Source organism: Suncus etruscus, chromosome X, assembly GCF_024139225.1.
Source record: "Suncus etruscus isolate mSunEtr1 chromosome X, mSunEtr1.pri.cur, whole genome shotgun sequence".
NCBI classification, from domain to species: Eukaryota; Metazoa; Chordata; class Mammalia; order Eulipotyphla; family Soricidae; genus Suncus; species Suncus etruscus.
The window spans coordinates 18,136,042-18,159,254 of NC_064868.1; the positions used below are offsets into that span (position 1 = coordinate 18,136,042).

Sequence of the window (23,213 nt, forward strand, 5' to 3'; positions counted from 1 at the left end):
CCTTTGCTTTCTTTCTGCAGTCAAGGTTCTTTCTCTGGCCTGTCCGACTAGAATCTGGCCCCTTGATCAAATGCCTTCCTGGTTGGGGATCACAGGAGTGACCTTTGGGATCCCCGAGGCCCAGGCCCCGAGCTGCCCCAAACATGCCATGTATGACACTCACCCGCCATGTATGTCACTGCAGGTTTGAGAATTTCAAAGCTGCCTTTATTGCTTTCTGCAGCCTAAAGGACTGAACTTTGCCAAAAAGAGACACAGCCAGTCTCTGTCTCTCTCTGTGTGTGTTTCTCCTGCCCTCCCTCCTCTTTGTGCTCCCCCTGGAGCCCCAGTCTCCAACCTCTCCTCTTCCCATGATGACAAACAGCTACCTGCTGCCAGAATTCAGGCCTTAACCTGACCCTGAGCTCATCACAAAGCAGGGCTTTCAGATCCCCGGGGATCCAGGCCCTTCGTTTCATGCCACTGTGAAAATCCCCCTCAAAAGGCTCAGCCCGGGGCTGTTCAGCCATGCGGGAGACACTGTAAAAAAAAGAGGGGAGCCCTGGTATGGGAAGACAAAGTCCCAGAGGCATCCCCACTGCCCTGACTGTTAGGTGGTCTCCAGAAGTCTTCCCAAGACAAGAGCATTCTGTTGGGCCCCCTGAGGGCTGCACCTCCTTGCTGGGTGGTATGGGGAGGAGGTGGATGTTGGGTGAGGATGGAGTGGGAGTACAGGGCAAAGGGGGTAGAGGGATCTTTGGGGGGTCAGCACCCTCTGCTTGTTAGCATAGGAGGTAGCTGTCTCAGCTGCTTTTTGCCTGATAAACTGGAGAGGCAAGGAGGGAAGAGCTGAATCCTTCAGGAGCACTCCTGGCTCCATATTCAAGTCTTACTTCTGGAGCAGAAGTGTGGAGGGCAGTGATGTCCAATGATGGGTCAGGAATAAGCATGCAGGGCTCAGGCCTTGTTCTAGGGAGCCAGGAGATGGGGAACAGATGCGATCCTGGATCTGAACTGAGGAGTGATTTTTGGGGAGCAGCAGCGCATGAGGGAAGAACTATCCAGGGCCCAACTCATGTGTCGTTTCCTGGGCTGGGTCTTTCCCATGATCTAGAGACTCTTGCCCCCCAAAAGACAAGAAACTACAGAGGTGGTGGTCACAGAGACGTGTTCTAACACCTTCCTGCTGAAAAATGTCACACAAAGTCATACAGCTGACCTCCAGTCAATGCAGCCATTGGTCAGTCATTGGGAGCCATTCAGCCAAGTGGGAGATATTGGTCCTACATCTACATTGCTGTTAACCTGTTAAAAGCAAGGTCTTTTGGGAAGTGTGACTCTTGCCGCAAGGCCTTCTGGGAAGTGTGGCCCTTGATGCAAGGCCTGCTGGGAAGTGTGACTCTCTTCTCAAGGCCTTCTGGGAAGTGTGCTCCTTGGGCAAATTTTGGGAAAGATCTTCTGGGAAGTGTGGCTGAGTGATTTTGGGGGTAGAAGGAGGTCATGTGGAAAGAACTATATGGGCCCCAACTTGTGTGTTTTCTCCTTTCTGGACCAGTTATAGTCTAGAGATGTTTCCCCTGAACTCCAGAAAACCACAGAGAGGGAGGCCACAGAGACTTGTTCTGCTTTCGTCCTGCTGGGAAATGTTACACAAAGTCACTTCAGCCAAATGGGAGCCATTGGTCCTATATAACTTGTCAACCATTAAAAGCAAGGCCTACTTGGAATGCGGCACATCTTGTGGCAAAGCCTTGTGGGATGTGTGGCTCTTGTGGCAATGTACTGAAAAGGGAGTTCAAGATAAAGTCTCTGGGAAGTGTGGCTTTTGTGAATAAAATGAAGTCTTCTGAGAAGTGTGGCTACCGAGGTCAATTTTGTGAAAGGTCTTCTGGGAAGTGTGGCTTTCATGCAAGGTCTTCTCCCCAAAACCTGTGTCTGCAAAGGGCACCCCCAAGAGGGCACCCTAAGACACCTAGTCAGAATCATCAATTCAGCTTCATTTTCTCATGGAGCTGGGGTTTGGGAAGGAGCAAGTCAAATAATCTCATTGGCCCAAGAGTGTCTCTGTCCCTCTTTGTTTTTATTGGGGGGGGGTTGGGTCACACCCGGCAGTGCTCAGGGGTTACTCCTGGCTCTATGCTCAGAAATCACTCCTGGCAGGCTCGGGGGACCATATGGGGTGCTGGGATTCGAACCACTGACCTTCTGCATGAAAGGCAAAAGCCTTACCTCCATGCTATCTCTCAGGTCCCCCTGTCCCTCTTTGAAGGTGCCTGAAGACGTGACATCCCTGTCCTGGTGACCTGTGTTTGTGTCCAAAATGGAGTATCTGAGAACCGCCTTGCCTGGTCTCCAGGCCCAGAGGCCCTCTGGCTCCTGGAACATGGGGTCTGTCCTCACTGTCCTAGGAAACATGGTGGAACCATTTTTTGGGAGTGTGGCCATCTATGGCCATAAGACTTGGGACCCACTAGACTCTAGCATCATGGCTGTTGTCATGTCATGTGGCAGAAGCAGCATCCTGCGGGCCAGATTGGGGCAGCAGCCTGTATAGGTCTTTATACTATGAGGCCTGCAATCCACCGGCTCTGACATGCATAGGTTTCTGCTGGGAGAAAATGGCCCAGTCTCTCTCTGTCTCTCTCTGTATATGTGTGTCTCTGTGTTTCTGTCTGTCTCTGTCTTTCACACATGCACATACACACACATTTCCTGCCATCAATGTCCCCAGTTTCAACATTTTCAACAGTTTCATCTTGTCTGTCTCTCTGTCTCTGTCTCTGTTTCTCTCTCTCTCACTCTCTCACACTCCTTTTAGATGACACTGTGGTTTGCACTCTTGTTCCTGAAGGGGCTTCCTGCCTCTTTCTTTTCCTCCTTCCATCACCCAGTTCTTGTCCAGAGGGATTTCTCCCAATGTTCCTCGTCACAGTGCTCCCTCCTCTGCCCTCCCTGCCCTCCCCGCTGCCCTACCCTTAACCTGCCCTCCTGACCCTCATCTCTATTAATATTTCTGGATACTATTATCATACTTTAAAAAAACATAGTTAGGGGAGGGGGCAGAGAGATAGCATGGAGGTAAGGTGTTTGTCTTGCATGCAGAAAGACGGTGGTTCAAATCCTTGCATCCCATATGGTCCCCTGAGCCTGCCAGGAGCGATTTCTGAGCATAGATTTCTGAGTAACTCCTGAGTGCTGCCAGGTGTGACCCAAAAACATAAATAAATAAATAAATAAATAAATAAATAATAAAACCATAGTCCAGCCCTCCAATGGTCTGACAAATGGTGACTTGTACCCTTCCCCCCGTTTAAAAAGTTTGAGGACCCCTCAGCTAGGAGGTAGATAAGACTTGGCATTTCAACATTTCTTTGGTCCAGCACCGCTGAAATTTTGGGAGTCAAATCTGCCTAAATATCATCAGAGTGGGGCCAGAGCGGTGGTGCAAGTGGTAGAGCATTTGCCTTGCACACAGCTGACCCTGGATGGACTGCCGTTCGATCTCTCGGTGTCCCATAGGGTCCCCAAGTCAGGATCGATTTTGAGTGCAGAGCCAGGAGGAACCTCTGAGAGTCACCGAGTGTGGCCCCAAAATAAAAACAAACAAATTAAATCATCAGAGTGGAGGAGTGGGATGACATTCCACACAGCCTGGAGGACACAGCTCTCACATCTGTTTCTGCCATTGGGAACTGCTGGCCACTTAAACATAATTAAAAGTGGATAAGAGAGAGGGAGAGAGAGAGGTGAGAGAGAGAAAGAGAGAGAAGGAACGCTGCAGTCACCCCTGTGCCCTAATGCAAAACAGGCCCTTTGCCAACCCTGCAAGTTGCAGGATTCGTGTCTTCATCCTTCAGCGACTCCTAAATCCAGAGCCCGGGGCTGTTCTGGGGACCCTAGAGAGTGCCAGAGCTGGAATATTCTAGAAGAGCTCAAGCTGAGTGGCGGGGACCCAGATAACTTCTCCACCTGGCTCCCCCAAATCGCATTCTCCCTTGTGAGCTGTCATGGCTCATGCTGGGCTTGCAGAAATCTCTGAGGCATCAGAAATGCAGACTGGGGCAGAGACTGTCTCTGCCTCTACTGAGGACAGCCAGAGCCTGTCTGGATATTTTTTAGCAGTTTATTTATTTATTTATTGATTGATTGATTGATTTTCAGGTCACACCCAGTGGCATTCGGGGGTTACTCCTGGCTCTATGCTCAGAAATCGTTCCTGGCAAGTTCAGGGGACATATGGGATGCTGGGGATGGAAGCTGGGTCAGCCACTTGCAAGGTTGGGGGCTTCCTGATTTTTTATCTTCTGTCTGTCTTGTTTTCATTTTTTCTTTGTTTATTTTTTGGGGGTTTCCCACCCACAGTGCTCCAGGACCCCTTCAAGAGAGTTTTTCCTAAATGTGGGAAGAGTTGCAACCCTTAGTCATGAAGGGTCCATCATCATTTTGTCATTCCCTCTCCTCAGACAATCATGTGTCAAGCTAAGCTAAGCGAACTTATGATGTGGGCGTCCAGGTACTCAACACATCTGTGATACCACACACAGGACCCTGGTCAGGAATAAGTGGACTTTCTTGGTGGTCTTTTCTTTTCTCTTTTTTGGTTTTTGGGTCACACCCGGCGGCACTCAGGGGCTACTCCTGGCTCAGCGCTCAGAAATCACTCCTGATAGGCTCAGAGGACCATATGGAATGTTGGGGTTCGAACCACCAACCTTCTGCATGAAAGACAAACACACTACCTCCATGCTATCTCTCTGGCCCCTCTTGGTGGTCTTTTTAAGTGGTCCTTCTGGGCTGGGGACACCTGAGGATGTGACAGGACATTTAGCCTGACGACTGGCACTGGTGGCGGCAGCAAAATCCCCACCACGGAGCCCCGTGGCACAGCTCTTCTCTTCTGTGACTTGCTTAATGCACAGAACGGCTCTGTGGAAGGGTAACAATTGGCGAGAGGCTTAAGGCTGTGTGAGCTCTAACCCTGACCTGTCCACATGGTGTGTGTGAATTCTGTCTGCACAGCAGTCAGACCAGTTGTGTCCCGTGGTTCTGTGGCTCCTGGTGCCAGCCTTAGATCTTTCCATCACCCAGTAAACACAGACAAGCAGGTCCGTCCATCTGTCCACCCTTGGCCTGAAGGAAGGCTACTTGTGGGTTTGATTACTGACCATCTGGATATTGGGGGCACCAAGGGATGGTGACTAGGGGTTACTGGTGCCTCCCAGCTCTCTGTCACCCCCTTGCTCGCTCACTGGTCCTCTTGCCCTCTAGGAAAACTATCTCATTCTTCAAGACCTGGCCTTTTCCTGCAAGTATAAAGTGACTGTACATCCCGCATGGCCCACAGGCTGCTGGAAGGCCAAGACTGTGTTCTTCACCACCCCGGCCTGCTCTGCACCCAAGACTAAGAGCCACAAACTGAGCCACTTCCCCAGAGAAGCAGGTAGGTGGACCAGGCTTGGTGGCATTTGAGGGGGACCAAGACACCCCAGTGGGCAGTGGGGGGCCAGCACCTGCCCTGAGAATTCTGCCCTGGCTCTGCTGTCTGTGGCTTCCACGTGGTGGCACGGAGATGGTGCTGTGAGCAGGAGTCACAGTTACAAGGCCACTGATCCACGCGGTTCACAGCTACACACACCACTAAGCCACATGACCACAGCCACACACACTATTTGGCCACACAGCCACTAATTCGCACTGTTGAAACCCCATATGCACGGATACACACACGTACACATACACAGTATGTCCCAGTGACCCTGCACCCCCAAAACCCCCAACTCTCTCCTTGCATTGTGACACCACTTATTGCTGCCCCATTTTCAGGGTAACCTGAAAACTGCACCCTTATCTCCTGGGGACATCCTGGAGGAAGTGAGGGTCAGGAACTGGAAAACTTATTACAAGGGACACTCAGCCCTGAGTCTGAACCCCATTTTCCGCCTGTTCCCACCCCCCCCGCATACAACCCATGAGGCCCAGTGATCACCAAGGTGCTCGCCAAGCCTGAGAACTTGTCCGCATCCTTCATGCTCCATGATGCCAACGTCATGGGCCACTTCTCCTGGCAGGTGGCCCAGCCCAGCCCAGCCACTCACGGGGTTCCAGGTGACGTGGGCAGAGGCCACTCTGGAAAGCTGTCACTCCAGCCTCCCCAACAGCCCCATCTCGCAGTCACACATCCTGCCCGTGGTGTGTGGCATCCTCGGTAATCTGGAACATGCCTCCTTTAGTGGGACACCCTCTTTGAGACCTGGGACATCCCCAATGCCACCAGGACACCCATCTGTCTCCTGGGACATTCCCTCCATGAGTTAGGACAACACTTCTGTCACCTGGGACACCCTCCTCATTATATAAATTGTCCCTCTGTCACTCAGGGCACCCCTTCATGACCTGGGGCACCCCCATTATCCAGTACACCCCCTCTATGTTCTGGGACATCCCCTCCATAACCAGTGGCATCCCCTCTGTGACCCAGAACACCCACTCTGTCACCTGGAATACTCCCCATTATCCAGGTCACCTACTCAGTGACCTGGATCACTTCCTCCATGACTTGGGACACCCCCTCTGTCTCCTGGGTTGCCCTGTTTTCCTGGACACCCTTTCCACAATCTGGGGTGCTTTCTCTGTAACCTGGGACAACACCCTCTTTATCTAGAATACCCTTCGGTGACTCAGGACATCCCCTCCATGACCTGGGACACCCCTTTGTCCCCTGGAACACTACCTTCATGACCAATGACAGCCCCTCAGTGACCCAGGACACCATTCTGTCACTTGGGACACCTTAATTATTCAGGAAACTCCCTCTGTTACCTGGGAGACCCTCTTCATGACCTGGGTCAATCCTTCAGTGACCCTGGACCCCCCTCTGTCACCTGGGTTACCCCCTATGTCACCTGGGACACCCCCTTTATGTTCTTGGACACCCCCATCATGACCTGGGACAACCCCTCTGTAACCCAGGAAGCCCACTTTGTCACCCCCCATTATCCAGGATACTCCTTCATGACCTGAACACCTTTCTGTGACCTGGGTCACTCTCTGTGACCTGGGACACCCCTTCTGTTACCTGAGACAACCCCTGTTATCTGGGACACCCTCTTCATGACCTGGGTTAATCCTATGCACCAGGGTCACCCACTCTGTCACCTGGGTCATCCCCCTGTTATCAGGGACACTCTCTTATTAACCTAGATCAATCCTTCTGTGACCTGTGACTCCCCACCAACTGGGACACCCCCCATGATCTGGAACAACACTTCTGGGACCCAAAAACCCACTCTGTCACCTAGGACAACCCTCATTATTCAGGATATCCCCTCTGTGACCTGGGTTGTCCCCTTCATTACCTGGGACACTCCCCCTGTTATCTGGGGACAGCCAGTCAAGGGTACTGCCCATGGCAAGCTGAGAAAGGTGGTGACTTTTTCCTTAACTAGGACATTGGGGGGTGCTTACCTTGCATGTGGGCAATAGGGGTTCCATCCCTGGCACAGCACACAGTGTCCTGAGCCCACCAAGTATGATCCTTGAGCACAGAAAGAGGAGCCAGCCTTGAGAACTGCCTGGCATGTCTGAGAAATTATCAAACTAAAATAATTCACCTTTTATGGAACACCCCAGTCCCATGGCTGGGGCAGTAGTCAGTGGCAGGTAATACAGGGGTGATGCCTAGGGGGACCTCTTCCCTGGATGGCCCTCCAAGAAGTGGCTACTTGTCACAAGATGTTACTCCTCCTTTCCCGGCCTCCCCAGGATCACTCGGTACTCACTGTGTCCAATCTGAGGCTGGCCACCCTCATCGCCTGTAGGTACAGACTCTGTCCACGGGGGCTGAGGGCCCAGCCACCGTGCATACCTTCTGGACACCAGAGCCTCACAGTGAGTGACGCCTGCTACAGGGAGCCTGGAAGGCTTGCCAGGGAGCTAGGCCTGGCCCAATTCTGTTCATGGAAAGGGTTGGTTCCTTCTTCACCTGCGTGTTTGTTGGTGTAAGAGAAGGGAGAGGAGAAAGGACAGACAGACGGAGGATGGAGGCTAGTCAGTGGAACACGGTGCAAATGGTTGTGGGAGAATGGATGGGTGGGCGGGTGGAGGAGAGAATGAAGTTGAGTGAATGGATGGATGGAGGAGAGAATTGATATGAATGGATGGATGGAGGAGAGAATGTTATTGGAAGCATAAGACAATGAATGAATGGGTGGATGAGGGAATGAATGAATGGATGAATGAGAGAATGGATGGATGGATGAGAAAATGGATGGGTGGATGGATGAAAAGAATAAGTGGATGGATGGATGAGAGTGAATGAAAGGATGGATGAGAGAATGGATGGGTGAAAGAATAAATGGATGGATAGATGACAGTGAATGAAAGGATGGATGAAAGAATGGATGTATGGATGGACGAGAATGAATGGATGGATGAGAGAGTAGTGAATGGATAGCGAAGAGAATAAATGAATGAATAAGAAAGTGAATGAATGGATGAGACAATGGATGGATGGATGAGAGAGTAAATGGATGGATGAGAGAATGAATGAATGGGTGGATGAGAGTGAATGGATGGATGGATGAGAGAATGAGTGAATAGATAGATGAGAGAATGAATGGATGAATGAGAAACAAATGAATGGAGAAGAGCCGAATAGATGGATAAGAGAATGAATGGATGAATGAAAGAATGAATCAATAGATGGATGAGAAAATGTATGGGTGGATGAGAGAATGGATAGATGAATGAGAATGGATGAATAGATGAGAGAATGAATGTGATTTAATAGCTAAGATGATGAATATGAACGAATGGATGATGGGAGAATGAATAAAAATAGATGGATAAAAATAGGAATGGATAGATGGGTGAGAGAATGAATGAATGAAAAAAATGAATGGAGGTGAGTGAATGAATGGAAAGTTGAACAAGATATGAATGGAGGAGAGAATGGATGGATAGATGGTTGAGATGAATAACTGGATGGAAGAAAGAATAAATGTGATTAAATGAAAGACTAAGAGAATGAATATGAATGAATGAATGATAGGTGAATGAATAAAATGAATGAATGAATGAGTGATAATGGATGGGTGAAAGAATGAATGGATGGATGGACAAGTGAGAAGGAATGGATGAAACAATGAAGGTCAGTGAATTACTGGACAGTTGCATGAGAGAATGAATGTATGGAGGAGAGAATGAAGATGAGTGAAAGGATGGAGAAGAGATTTGATGTGAATGCATGGAGGAGATGATGGATGGATGGATTGAGTGAATGAATGGATGAGAGGATGAAGGTGAATGGACGGGAGAAAGAATGAATGAGAATGAGAGTGTGAGGCTGGGAAAATCCACAAAACTACACCTGCCCAGAGGGGCCCGACTGTGAAAAACTGTGAGTGCTGCCTGTGTGTGTCTGTCTACTGTCCTCTTGCGTGAACCTCTTGGGAGTGGGCCGAAAACAGGCTCCAGAAAACTCGCTCTTCCAGAGGCCAATTCCAGGGCGGGACTCCATAACATGAAAACTGGCTAGGCTTTGCAGAAGCAGGGTCCCGTGTTTGTGACCTCAGGCTGAGAAAATCCATGAAACTACGCCTGCTGAGTGGGACCCATCTGTGGAAAACTGTGAGTGCTGCCTGTGTGTGTCTGTCTACTGTCCTCTTGTGTAAACTTCTTGGGAGTGGCCCAAAAATAGGCTCCAGCAGAGCATTTTGGCTCCGCTTAGCTACGCGGCCATGTGCTCTTTCTAAGAATAGAACACCATCTCAACAAGAAGAAAAAATCACACTAAGAACTGTGCTGGATCACAGAAGCAAGCATTTCTCTCTGGATTGTCTTCTCTGCTGCGTGCTCGGGCCTAAGATTTGATCCTGTATGATCCACGGAGGACTCCCCTCCCTTGGAGGCCATTCGGCCCATCCAAAAAGGGTGGAGCCAGAGGAGTGTGGCTGCCTGCATCATATAGCCAATGAATACCACCACAACACGTAGAAAAACCCACAATACAAGTGTGACAATGGGGAAACAACGCAGGCCAGCATCAGACATAGAGAATGAAGATGACAATTCTGATGAACAGATAATGAACAACCAACTAATCAAACTCTCAGATAAGGACTTTAGACTAGCAATATGGAAGATACTCAACAAAATCAAAGAAACCATGGATCGAGTTGAATAGAACACTAATAAGAACCAATAAAATATGAAAACAGAAATCAAAAAACTCCAAACTGAAATAACATGTCAACTAACAGGCCTGAAAAACTCAGTAAACGAAGTGAATGACAAAATGGATAAGCTCTGGGACAGGGTATCAGAAGTTAAGAATAGACTTGGTGCTGTGTAATATGAGATACATAACAATTCCATACAGCAGGAGAGATTGGAAAAAAACTTAAAGCAAGTGAACAGACAATGGAAAAATTAGTCAAAGAATGGGAACAGATGAAAATACAAGTCTATGATAAGCTCAACAGAAATAACTTAAGAATCATTGGAGTCCCAGAGACCAGGAGGAAAATTTCCAGGAAGAATCAACGGTCAAGAACATCATTAAAGAGAAACTTCCAGAGCTAAAGAATATATGTGATCAAATCCTGCATGCTCGAAGAGTACCAACCAAAAGAGACCCCAGAAAAACCACCCCAAGAAACATCCTAGTCACAATTACAAATCCCACAGATAGAGACAGAATGCTGAAAACAGCAAGAACAAAAGGGGAAATTACATTCAAGCAAGCAATCTTGAGATTTACAGCAGACCTGTCACCAGAAACACCCAAGGCCAGAAAGCAGTGGTGGTATATTGTGACAAGACTGAATGAAATGTACAGTACCCAGCAAAACTCACTTTCCGGTTTGACGGAAGAATACATAGTTTCACAGACAAAAAACAGCTCAGAAACTTTACAGACTCAAAGCCAGTCTTAAGAGAAAAACTGAAAGACCTAATTTAAGACAAGACTAACCGAAAGACACACCAAATTTCTATATAAAGATGGCATTAAATCCCAGGACAATTCTTTCTCTCAAAGTCAATGGAATAAATGCACCAGTTAAGAGACACAGAGTGGCTAAATGGATCAAAAAACTCAATCCAACCTTCTGCTGCCTAAAAGAAATGCACCTGAATAGTCAGAACAAACATAGACTCAAAGTAAAAGGCTGGAGAAAAATTATCCAAGCAAACAACATCCATAAAAATGCTGGAGTGGCCATACTAATCTCAGATAATGCAAACTTTATACTCAGGAAGGTTGTAAGGGACAAAGATGGATATTTTATATTAATCAAGGGGTATGTAGAGCAGGAAGAAATAACTCTCCTAAACATATATGCACCGAATGACGGGCCAGCAAAATATTTAATACAACTGTTGACAAATCTGAAAAATAATATCAATAACAACACAGTAATTGTGGGAGACCTCAACACGGCTTTGTCAACACTGGATAGGTCAACCAGACTGAAACCCAACAAGAATATAATAGACCTGAGGAGAGAAATGGAAGAAAGAGGCCTAGTGGATATATATGGGACACTCCATCCCCAGAAACCTGGATACATATTCTTCTCCAATGTACATGGGACATTCTCCAGGATAGACTACATGCTGGCACATAAAACATACCTGCATAATATCAAGAGAATAGAAATTTTGCAGACTACCTTCGCTGACCACAAGTCTCTGAAATTATTTGTGAATTCCAAAGGGACTCAGAGAAAAACTTGAACACCTGGAAGTTAAAAGCCTCATACTGAATAACCAGTGGGTCCAAGATGAAATCAAGGAGGAAATCAGAAGGTTCCTGGAAACAAATGACAATAAAGACAAAAAACTATCAGTACTTATGGGACACAGCAAAAGCAGTACTGAGAGGAAAATTTATAGCTTTGCAAGCACACAGCAGGAAGGAAGAAGGAGCTTACCTGAGTAGCTTAATGACACAGCTATTAGAACTAGAAAGTGCTCAACAAAAGGATCCAAAAATAGGGAGACAGAAGAAAATAACAAGGCTGAAAGCAGAAATCAATGAAGTGAAAACCCAAAAAACAATCCGAAAGACCAACGAAAGCAGAAGTTGATTCTTTGAAAAAATAAACAAGATTGATAGACCACTGGCAATCCTAACAAAGAAAGAGAGAAACTTGATAACTCATATTAGGAATGAAAAAGGAGAGATCACTACTGATATGAAAGAGATTCAAAGGGCAATCAGAAACTACTTAGAGAAACTCTATGCCACTAAAAAAGAGAACCTGGAAGAAATGGATAAATTCTTGGACTCTTATAATCTTCCACGGTTGAAGAAAGAGGATGTAGCATATCTAAACACCCCCATGACTATTGATGAAATTAAAATGGTAATTAAATGTCTGCCCAAAAACAAAAGCCCAGGCCCAGATAGATTCACTAATGAATTCTTTCAAACTTTCCAAGAGGAACTATTATCAATCCTGGCAAGACTTGTTCATAAAATTGAACAAACGGAAACACTTCTAAATAGATTTTATGCAGCCAACATCGCCCTGATACCTAAACCAGACAGAGATGCTACGAAAAAAGAAAATTACAAACCAATATCGCTGATGAATACAGATGCAAAGATCCTCAACAAAATCCTGGCATATAGGAGTCAATGACTCATTAAAAGATCATCCACTATGATCAAGTAGGTTTCATTCCAGGAATGCAAGGATGGTTTAACATCCGTAAATCTGTCAACATCATACACAACATCAACAAGAAAAATAAAAACCACATGATCATATCAATAGATGCAGAGAAAGCATTTGATAAGGTCCAACACCCATTCTTGATCAAAACTCTCAGAAGATGGGAATGGAAGGAACCTTTCTCAGTATAGTTAAGGCCATCTGCCACAAGCCAGTGGCAAATATTATCCTCAATGGAGAAAAACTAAAAGCCTTCCCTCTAAATTCTGGCACAAGACAAGGCTGTCCTCTCTCACCACTCCTATTCAACATAGCACGGGATGTACTTGCTATAGCGATTAGGCAAGAAAAAGATATCAAGGGAATCCAGATAGGAAAGGAAGAAGTCAAGCTCTCACTGTTTGCAGATGACATGATACTCTACTTAGAAAACCCTAAAGACTCGACCAAAAAGCTTCTAGAAACAATAGACTCATATAGCAAGGTGGCAGGCTACAAAATTAACACACAAAAATAAATGGCCTTTCTATACACCAATAGTAATAAGGAAGAAATGGACATTAAGAAAACAACCTCATTCACAATCGTGCCACACAAACTCAAGTATCTTGGAATCAACTTGACTAAAAATGTGAAGGACCTATACAAAGAAAACTATAAAACTCTGCTCCAAGAAATAAGAGAGGACACGTGGAAATGGAAGCACATACCCTGCTCATGGATTGGCAGGATTAACATCATCATCAAATGGCAATACTCCCCAAGGCATTGTACAGACATAATGCAATCCCTCTAAAGATACCCATGACATTCTTCAAAGAAGTGGATCAGGCACTTTTTAAATTCGTTTGGAACAATAAACACCCTAGAAAAGCTAAAGCAATCATTGGGGAAAAGAATATGGGAGGAATTACTTTCCCTAACTTTAAAATGTACTACAAAGCAATAGTTATCAAAACAGCATGGTATTGGAATAAAGACAGGCCCTCAGATCAGTAGAATAGGCTTGAATACTCAGAAAATATTCCCCAGGCATACAATCACCTAATGTTTGGTAAAGGAGCAAAAAATCCTAAATGGAGAAAAGAAAGCCTCTTCAACAAGTGTTGTTTTCACAACTGGCTAGCCACCTGAAAAAAATTGAAATTTGACCCCTAGCTAACATCATGTACGAAGGTAAAATCCAAATGTATTAAAGACCTCGATATCAGACCCCAAACCATAAGATATATATAACAGCACATAGGCAAAACACTCCAGGGCATTGAGACTACAGGCATCTTCAAGGAGGAAACTGCACTCTCCAAGCAAGTGAAACCAGAGATTAACAGATAGGAATATATTAAGCTGAGAAGCTTCTGCCCCTCAAAGGAAATAGTGCCCAGGATACAAGAGTCACCCACAAATAATCTTGGAATCAATTTGACTAAAAATGTGAAGGACCTATTCAAAGAAAACTATAAAACACTGCTCAAAGAAATAAGAGAGGACACGCATAAATGGAAACACATATCCTGCTCATGGATTGGTAGGGTCAACATCGTTTAAATGGCAATACTCCGCAAAGCATTATAGAGATTTAATGCGATCCCTCTAAAGTTACCCATGACATTCTTCAAAAAAGTGGATCAAACACTTCTGAAATTCATTTGGAGCAATAAACAACCTTGAATAGCTAAAGCACTCCTTGGAAAAAGGAAAATGAGAGTCATTTCTTTTCCCAATTTTAAGCTATTATAAAGCAATATTTATAAAAACAGCATGGTATTGGAATAAAGAGAGACCCTCAGATCAGTGGAATAGGCTTGAGTTCTCACAGAATGTTCCTCAGACATATAACCACCTGGTTTTTGATAAAGGAGCAAGAAATCCTAAATGGAGCAAGGAAAGCATATTCAACAAGTGGTGTTGGTACAACTGGTTAGCAACTTGCAAAACAGCGAACTCAGACCCCTAGCTAACACCTTGTACAAAGGTAAAATCCAAATGGATTAAAGACCTTGATATCAGATCTGAAACTATAAGGTATATAGAACAATATGTAGGTGAAACACTCCAGGACATTGAGACTAAAGGCATCTTTAAGGAGGAGACAGCACTCTCCAAACAAGTGGAAGCAGAGATATACCGATGGGACTATATTAAGCTGAGAAGCTTCTGCATCTCAAAGGAGATAGTGCGCAGAATACAAAGGCCACCCACTGAATGGGAGAAATTATTCACCCAGTACTCATCAGATAAAGGACTAATATCCAAAATTTACAAGGTACTGACAGAACTATACAAGAAAAAGAAAAAAACAACTAACCCCATCAAAAATGGGGAGAAGAAACGAACAGACACTTCGAAAAAGAAGAAAGGCAAATGGCCAAAAGGCACATGAAATGATGCTCAACATCACTAATCGTCAGGGAGATGCAAATCGAAACTACTATGAGGTACCACCTCACACCACTGAGATTGGCACACATCACAAAAAAAGAAAACAAGCAGTGCTGGCGGGGATGTGGAGAGAAAGGAACTCTTTTTCACTGCTGGTGGGAATGCCGTCTACTACAACCTTTATGGAAATCGATATGGAGATTTCTTCACAAACTTGAAATTGAGCTTCCATACGATCCAGCTATACCATTCCTAGGAATATACCCTAGAAACACAAAAATAAAATACAAAATCCCTTCCTTACACCTATATTCATTGCAGTGCTATTTACAATAGCCAGACTCTGGAAACAATCAAGATGCCCTTCAACAGATGAGTGGCTAAAGAAACTGTGGTACATATACACAATGGCATACTATGCAGCCATCAGGAGAGATGAAGTCATGAAATGTTCCTATACATGGATATACATGGAATCTATTATGCTGAGTGAAGTAAGTCAGAGGGAGAGAGAAAGACGCAGAATGCTTTCACTCATCTATGGGTTTTAAGAAAAATGAGAGACATTTTTAACAGTATCTCAGAGACAAGAGAGAAGAGGGCTGGTAGGTGCAGCTCATGACATGAAGCTCATCACATAGAGTGATGAGTGCAGTTGGATGATGACTACACTGAAAACTATCATAACAATGTGAATGAATGAGGGAAGTAGAAAGCCTGTCTTGAGTACAGGTGTGGAGGAGTGGGGAGGAGGGAGATCTGAGAAATTGGTGGTGGGAATGTTGCACTGGTAAAGGGGGGTGTTCTTTACATGAATGTAATAATATTTGTAGTCACGGTGTTTAACTAAAGATAATTATAAAAAAAGAAGACAATTCCATTTACATTAGTGTAACACAAACTCAAATATCTTGGAGTTAATTTGACCAAATATGTGAAGAACATATACAAAGAGAACTTCTCCAGGAAGTAAGAGAGGAAACACGGAAATGCAAACATATACCATGCTCATGGATTGGCAGGATTCACATCATTAAAATGGCAACAATCCCCAAAGCATTGTACAGATTTAATGTGATCCCTTTAAAGATACCCATGACATTCTTCAAAAAAGTGGATCAAACACTTTCAAAATTCATTTGGAACAATAAATATCCTCGAATAGCTATAGCACTCCTAAGGAAAATGAATATGGGAACCATTACTTTCCCCAGCTTTAAACTATATTACAAAGCAATATTTATCAAAGCAGCATGGTTTTAGAATAAAGACAGACCCTCATATCAGTGGAATAGGTTTGAGTTCTCAGAGAATGTTCCCCAGACATACAATCACCTAATTTTTGACAAAGGACCAAGAAATCCTAAGTGGAGCAGAGAAAGCCTCTTTAACAAGTGGTTTGGGCAGAACTGGTTAGCCACTTGCAGAAAAGCAGGTATCAGACCTGATACCATTAGGTATATGGAACAACACGTAGGTAAAAATCCTCCATGACATCGAACTAAAGGCATCTTCAAGGAGGAACTGCACCTTTCCAAACAAGTGGAAGCAGAGGTAATCAGATGGTAATACATTAAGCTGAGAAGCTTCTACACCTCAAAGGAAATAGTGCCCAGGATACAAGAGCCACCCACTGAGTGGGTGAAACTATTCACCCAATACCCATCAGATAAGTGGCTAACATCGAAAATATACAGGGCACTGATAGAACATTACAAGACAAAGCATCTAATCCCATCAAAAATTGGGGAGAAGAAATGAACAGACACTTTGATAAAAAAAAGAAATACAAATGGCCAAAAGGCACATGAAAAAAATGCTCCTCATCACTAATCATCAGGGAGATGCAAATCAAAACAAATATGAGATACCATCTCACACCACCTAGATTGGTACACATCACAAATAATGAGAACAGGCAATGTTGGTGGGGATGTGGAGAGAAAGGAACTCTTATCCACTGCTGGTGGGAATGCCGTCTAGTCCAACCTTTATGGAAAGCGATTTGGAGATTCTCCAGAAACTGAAAATTGAGCTGCACCACTCCTAACCCTAGGAACACAAGAATACAATACAAAAATCCCTTCCTCACACCTATATTTATTGCAGCACTATTTACCATAGCAAGACTCTGGAAACAACCAAGATTACCTTCAACTGATGCATGGCTAAAGAAACTGTGGTACATATACACAATGGACTATTATGCAGCCGTGAGGAGAGATGAAATCATGAAATTCTCCTATACATGGATGTACATGGTATTTATCATGCTGAATGAAATAAGTCAGAGGGAGAGAGATAGATGCAGAATAGTCTCACTCATCTATAGGTTTTAAGAAAAATGGAAGACATTTTTTGCAACAATCCTCAGAGACAAAGAGAGTAGGGCTGACACTTCTAGCTCACTTCATGAAGCTCACCACAAATAGTGGTAAGTGCAGTTAGAGAAATAACTACAATTAGAACTATCATATCATATCTTAACTATCATGTGAATATATGAGGGAAGTAGAAATCCTGTCTCGAGTGCAGGTGGGGTGGAGTGATGAAAAGGTAGATTTGGGACATCGGTGATGGGAATGCTGCACTGGTGAAGAGTGAGTGTTCTTTACATGACTGAAAACTAACTACAGTAAAATTTGTGATTGTATTTGTATTCTAATCATATTTATAATCAAGGTGTTTAAATAAAAATATTACTAAAGATAAGCAAGAAATTTTTGCTAAATATTTGAGCACATTAATCAATTTTCATGTCAGAATCTATGATTCATGGTCACACAAGTTCAGAAAAAATGTTCATTCTGAATTCATGATGTCACAGTCGTGGGCTAAGATTGACATTTCTGACATTAGTATTATGAAATATGGCCTAAGAAGCAAGAAATTAATTATTAAGATTTTTACCACATTAAGACAATTGTGATGTCAAAATCATGACTCATGGTCACACAGGATATGAAAAAATGTCCATTCTGAATTCAGCATCATGAATTATGATGTCATAGTCATGGCATCAAATTGATATTTCTGACTTCAGCACATCAAATTATGACCTAAGAAGCATGAAATTTGTTGTCTTAAATTTTGACCAAATTAAAACAATTGTGATGTCTGAATAATGACTCAGTTTCACACAATTTCCAAAAATTGTTCATTCTGAATTCAACATCATAAATTATGATGTCACAGTCATGGCATAGAATTGACATTTCTGACTCAGAACATATAAATATGACCTAACAACAAAAAAGTTGTTGTCTAAATTTTTGACCACATAAGGACAATTTTGGTGTCAGAATAATGACTCATAGTCACACAGGTTCAAACAAATATGTGCATTCTGAATTCAGCATCAAGAATTATATCACATTGACATTTCTAACTTCAGAAACATGAAATATGACTTAAGAAGCAAGAAATTCTTATAAATATTTTCACTACATCAAGACAATTATGATGTCAGAATCATAACTCATGGTCCCACAGTTTCGGGAAAAACTGTCCATTTTGAATTCAGAATCGTGAATTATGATATCACAGTCATGGCCTCGATTTGACATTTCTGACTTCAGAACATTGGATTATGACCTAAAAAGCAAGAAGTCTGTTGTCTAAATATTTGACTACATTAAGTCAATTAGATGTCAGAATCATGACTCAAGGTCACACAGGTTCGGGGAAAAATGTCCATTGTGAATTAAGCATAATGAATTATGATGTCACAATCTTGGGCTAACATTGACATATTTGACATTAGAACCAAGAAACATGACCTAAGATGCAAGAAATCACCTATCAAAATTTCTGACCACATTAAGACAATTGTGTAGTCAGATTCATGACTCATGGTCACACAGAATCGGAAAATATGTTCATTCTGTATTCAGCATAATGAATTATGATGTCAAAGTCATAGCCTAGAATTCTCATTTTTGAATTCAGAACATTTAATTATGAGCTAAGAAGCAAAATTTTGACCACATAAAGACAATTGTAATGTCGGTATCATGACTCATGGTCACATTGTTTCGGAAAAAATGTCCATACTGAACTCAGCATCATGAATTATGATGTTAAAGTCATGGTCTAGGATTGACATTTCTGACATTAAAACCACGAAATCTGACCTAAGAAGCAATAAATTTGTCTAAATTTTCAACCACATTAAGACAATTGGGCTGTCAGAATCATGATTTATGGTCACACAGGATCAAGAAATAAATATCCATTTTGAATTCAGAATCATGAATTGTCACAGTCATGGCCTAAATTTGACCTATTTGACTTCAGATCATCGAATTATGACCTAAGAAGCAAGATATTTGCTGTCTTAATTTTTAACCACATTAAGAATGAAATATGACCTAAGAAGCTAGAAATTACTTATCAAAAAGTTTCACCATATTAACACAATTGTGCTGTCAGAATCATGACTCAAGGTCACACAGGATCAGAAAAATGTCCATTCTCAGTTCTGCATCATAAATTATGATGTTACAGTCGTGGGCTAACATTGAAATTGTAGACATTAGAACCATGAAATATGACATAAAAGCAAGAAATACTTATCAAAAAATTTTTTTGGTTTTTGGGCCACACTCAGCGTTGCTCAGGGGTTACTCCTGGCTGTCTGCTCAGAAATAGCTCCTGGCAGGCACAGGGGACCATATGGGACACCGGGATTCGAACCAACCACCTTTGGTCCTGGATCGGCTGCTTGCAAGGCAAACGCCACTGTGCTATCTCTCCGGGCCCACTTATCAAAATTTTTGACCACTTAAAGACAATAGTGATGTCAGAATCATGACTTATGGTCACACAGGTTAGGGAAAAATATTTCCGAATTCAGCATCATAAATTATGATGTAAGAGTTATGGCCTAGAATTGAGATTTCTGATTTGAGAACATCTAATTATGAAGTAAAGAACAAAAAATTTGTTTTCTAAATTTTTTTTGTTTTTTTGGGCCACACCCGTTTGATGCTCAGGGGTTACTCCTGGCTAAGCACTCAGAAATTGCCCCTGGCTTGAGGGGACCATATGGGATGCTGGGGGATTGAACTGCTGTCCTTTCTTGGCTAGCACTTGCAAGGCAGACACCTTACCTCTACCCCCACCTCACCGGCCCCTGTTTTCTAAATTTTTCTTTTTTTTTTTGTATTTTTTTTCGGGGTCACACCCGGCGGTGCTCAGGAGTTATTCCTGGCTGTCTGCTCAGAAATAGCTCCTGGCAGGCACGGGGGACTATATGGGACACCGGGATTTGAACCAACCACCTTTGGTCCTGGATTGGCTGCTTGCAAGGCAAACACCGCTGTGCTATCTCTCCGGGCCCTGTTTTCTAAATTTTTTTTTTTTTTTTTTTTGTGGTTTTTGGGTCACACCCGGCAGTGCTCAGGGGTTATTCCTGGCTCCATGCTCAGAAATTGCTCCTGGCAGGCACGGGAGACCATATGGGACGCCGGGATTCGAACCGATGACCTTCTGCATGAAAGGCAAATGCCTTACCTCCATGCTATCTCTCCGGCCCCTGTTTTCTAAATTTTTAACCACATTAATACAATATGAAATATGACCTAAGAAGCAAGAATTACTAAAGAAAAATTTTCACCACATTAAGACAATTGTGATGTCAGAAACATGACTCATGGTCACAGGTGATCGAAAATAATATCTGTTCTGAATTCAGCAGAATGAATCATGATGCCATAGTCATGGGCTAACATTGTCATTTAAGACATTAGAACAGGGGCCGGAGAGGTGGCGCTAGAGGTATGGTGTCTGCCTTGCAAGCACTAGCCAAGGATCAGGACCACGGTTCAATCCCCCAGCATCCCATATGGTCCCCCCAAGCCAGGGGCAATTTCTGAGTGCTTAGCCAGGAGTAACCCCTGAGCATCAAATGGGTGTGGCCCGAAAAATTAAAAAAAAAAAGACATTAGAACAAAGAAATATATACTTACCTGGCAGGGGAGATACCATGATCACGAAGGTGGTTTTCCCAGAGTGAGGCTTGAAAAAGAAAAAAAAAAGAACAATGAAATATGACCTAAGAAGCAAGAAATTACTTATTAAAATTTTTCACCATATTAGCACAATTGTGATGTCAGAATCATGACTCATGATGATACAGTTTTGGAAAAAATGTCCATTCTGAATTCAGCATCATGATTTATGGTGTCAAAGTCATGACCTAGAATTGATCTTTCTGACTTCAGAACATCGAATTATAACCTAAAGAGCACAAAATTTATTTTCTTATTGTGGTAAAAAAATTTAGGCAATTGTGATGTCAGAAACATGACTCATGGTCACACAGGTTTGGAAAAAAATGTCCGTTCTGAATAGTGAATTCTAATTTTTTTTATCACATTAATGATATTGTAACAGGTTCGAAGTAAAATGTCCATTCTAAATTCAGCATCCTGAATTATGATGTCACAGTCGTGGGCTAACATTGACTTTTCTGACATTACAACCATGAAATATGACCTAAGAATCAAGAAATTATTTGTCAACATTTTTGACCACGTTAAGACAATTGTGATGTCAGAATCATGACTCATGGTTACACAGGTTCAGAAAAAATGTACATTCTGAATTCAGAATCATGAATTATGATGTCACAATCATGAGCTAGAATTGACATTTCTGATTTCAGAACAACGAATTATGACCTAAGAAGCAAGGAATTTGTCTAAATTTTTGACCATATTAAGTCAATTGTGATGTCAGAATCATAACTCATGGTCACAAAAGTTTGAAAAAAATCTATTCTGAATTCAGCATCATGTATTATGACCTAGAATTGACATTAGTAACTTCAGAATATCTTATTTTGACCTAAGAGGCAAGAAATTTGTTGTCTAAATTTTGGTCCATATTAAGGCAATTGTGATGTCCTAATCATGGATTATGGTCACACAGTTTTGGATAAAAAAATCCATTCTGAACTCCACATCATGAGTTAATGATGTCACAGTCATAGCCTAGAATAGACATTTCTGACTTCAGAACATCAAAATATGACCTAAAGAACAAGAAATTTCCAGTAAAAAAATTCACAGTCATCGCCTAGAATAGACATTTCTGACTTAAGAACATCTAATCATGACCTAAGAAGCAAGAAATGGGTTGTTTAAATTATTTACCAGATTAAGACAATTGTGATGTCAGAATCATGACTCATGGTCTAACACATCAGAAAAAAGTCCATTCTGAATTCAACATCATGAAATATAATATCACAGTAGAGGGATAAAATTGACATGTCTGACATTAGAACTAAGAAATATGACCTAAAAACAAGGAAATTTGTGGACTAAATTTTTGACCACATTAAGACAATTGTGATGTCAGAATCATGACTCATATTCACAGGTTCCAAAAAAAATTCCATTCTGAATTCAGCATCATGAATTGTGATTTCACTGTCATGGCCTAGAATCAACATTTCTGATGACAGAAGAACTAATTTTTTTTGTTTTTTTGGGCCACACCCGTTTGATGCTCAGGGGTTACTCCTGGATATGCCCTCAGAAATCACCCCTGGCTTGGGGGGACCATATGGGACACCGGGGGATCAAACCGCAGTCTGTCCTATGCTAGCGCTTGCAAGGCAGACACCTTGCCTCTAATGCCACCTTCCCGGCCCCAGAACAACTAAGTTTGATGTAAGAAGCAAGAAATTTGTTTTCTAAATTTTTGTCCCCATTAGGGCAATTGTGATGTCAGAATCATGACTCATGGTCAAACATGTATTCTGCATCATAAATTATGTCACAGTTGCAGCCTAAAATTGAAATTTCTGACATGAGAACCATAAAATATGACCTAAGAACCAGAAGTTTGTTGTCTAAATTGTTTAATACATTATGGCATTTGGGATGTCAGTATAATGGCATTAGATCTAACAGGTACGGAAAAAATGTCCATTCTGAATTCAATATCATGAAATATGATGTCACAACCATGTGCTTCAAATAAAAAATTCTGACATTATAATTATAAAATATAGGGCCAGTGAGGTGGCACTAGAGGTAAGGTGTCTGCCTTGCAGGCGCTAGCCAAGGAAGGACCGTGGTTTAATCCCCTGGCATCCCATATGGTCCCCCCAAGCCAGGGGCAATTTCTGAGTGCTTAGCCAGGAGTAACCCCTGAGCATCA

The 23,213-nt window shown here is 43.0% G+C and overlaps 1 pseudogene; it reads left to right on the forward strand.

Moving 5' to 3' along the window:
• The first annotated feature begins 2,392 nt into the window (after positions 1-2,392).
• LOC125998753 (anosmin-1-like) overlaps positions 2,393-23,213 on the forward strand; it is a 29,157-nt pseudogene continuing 8,336 nt past the window's right edge.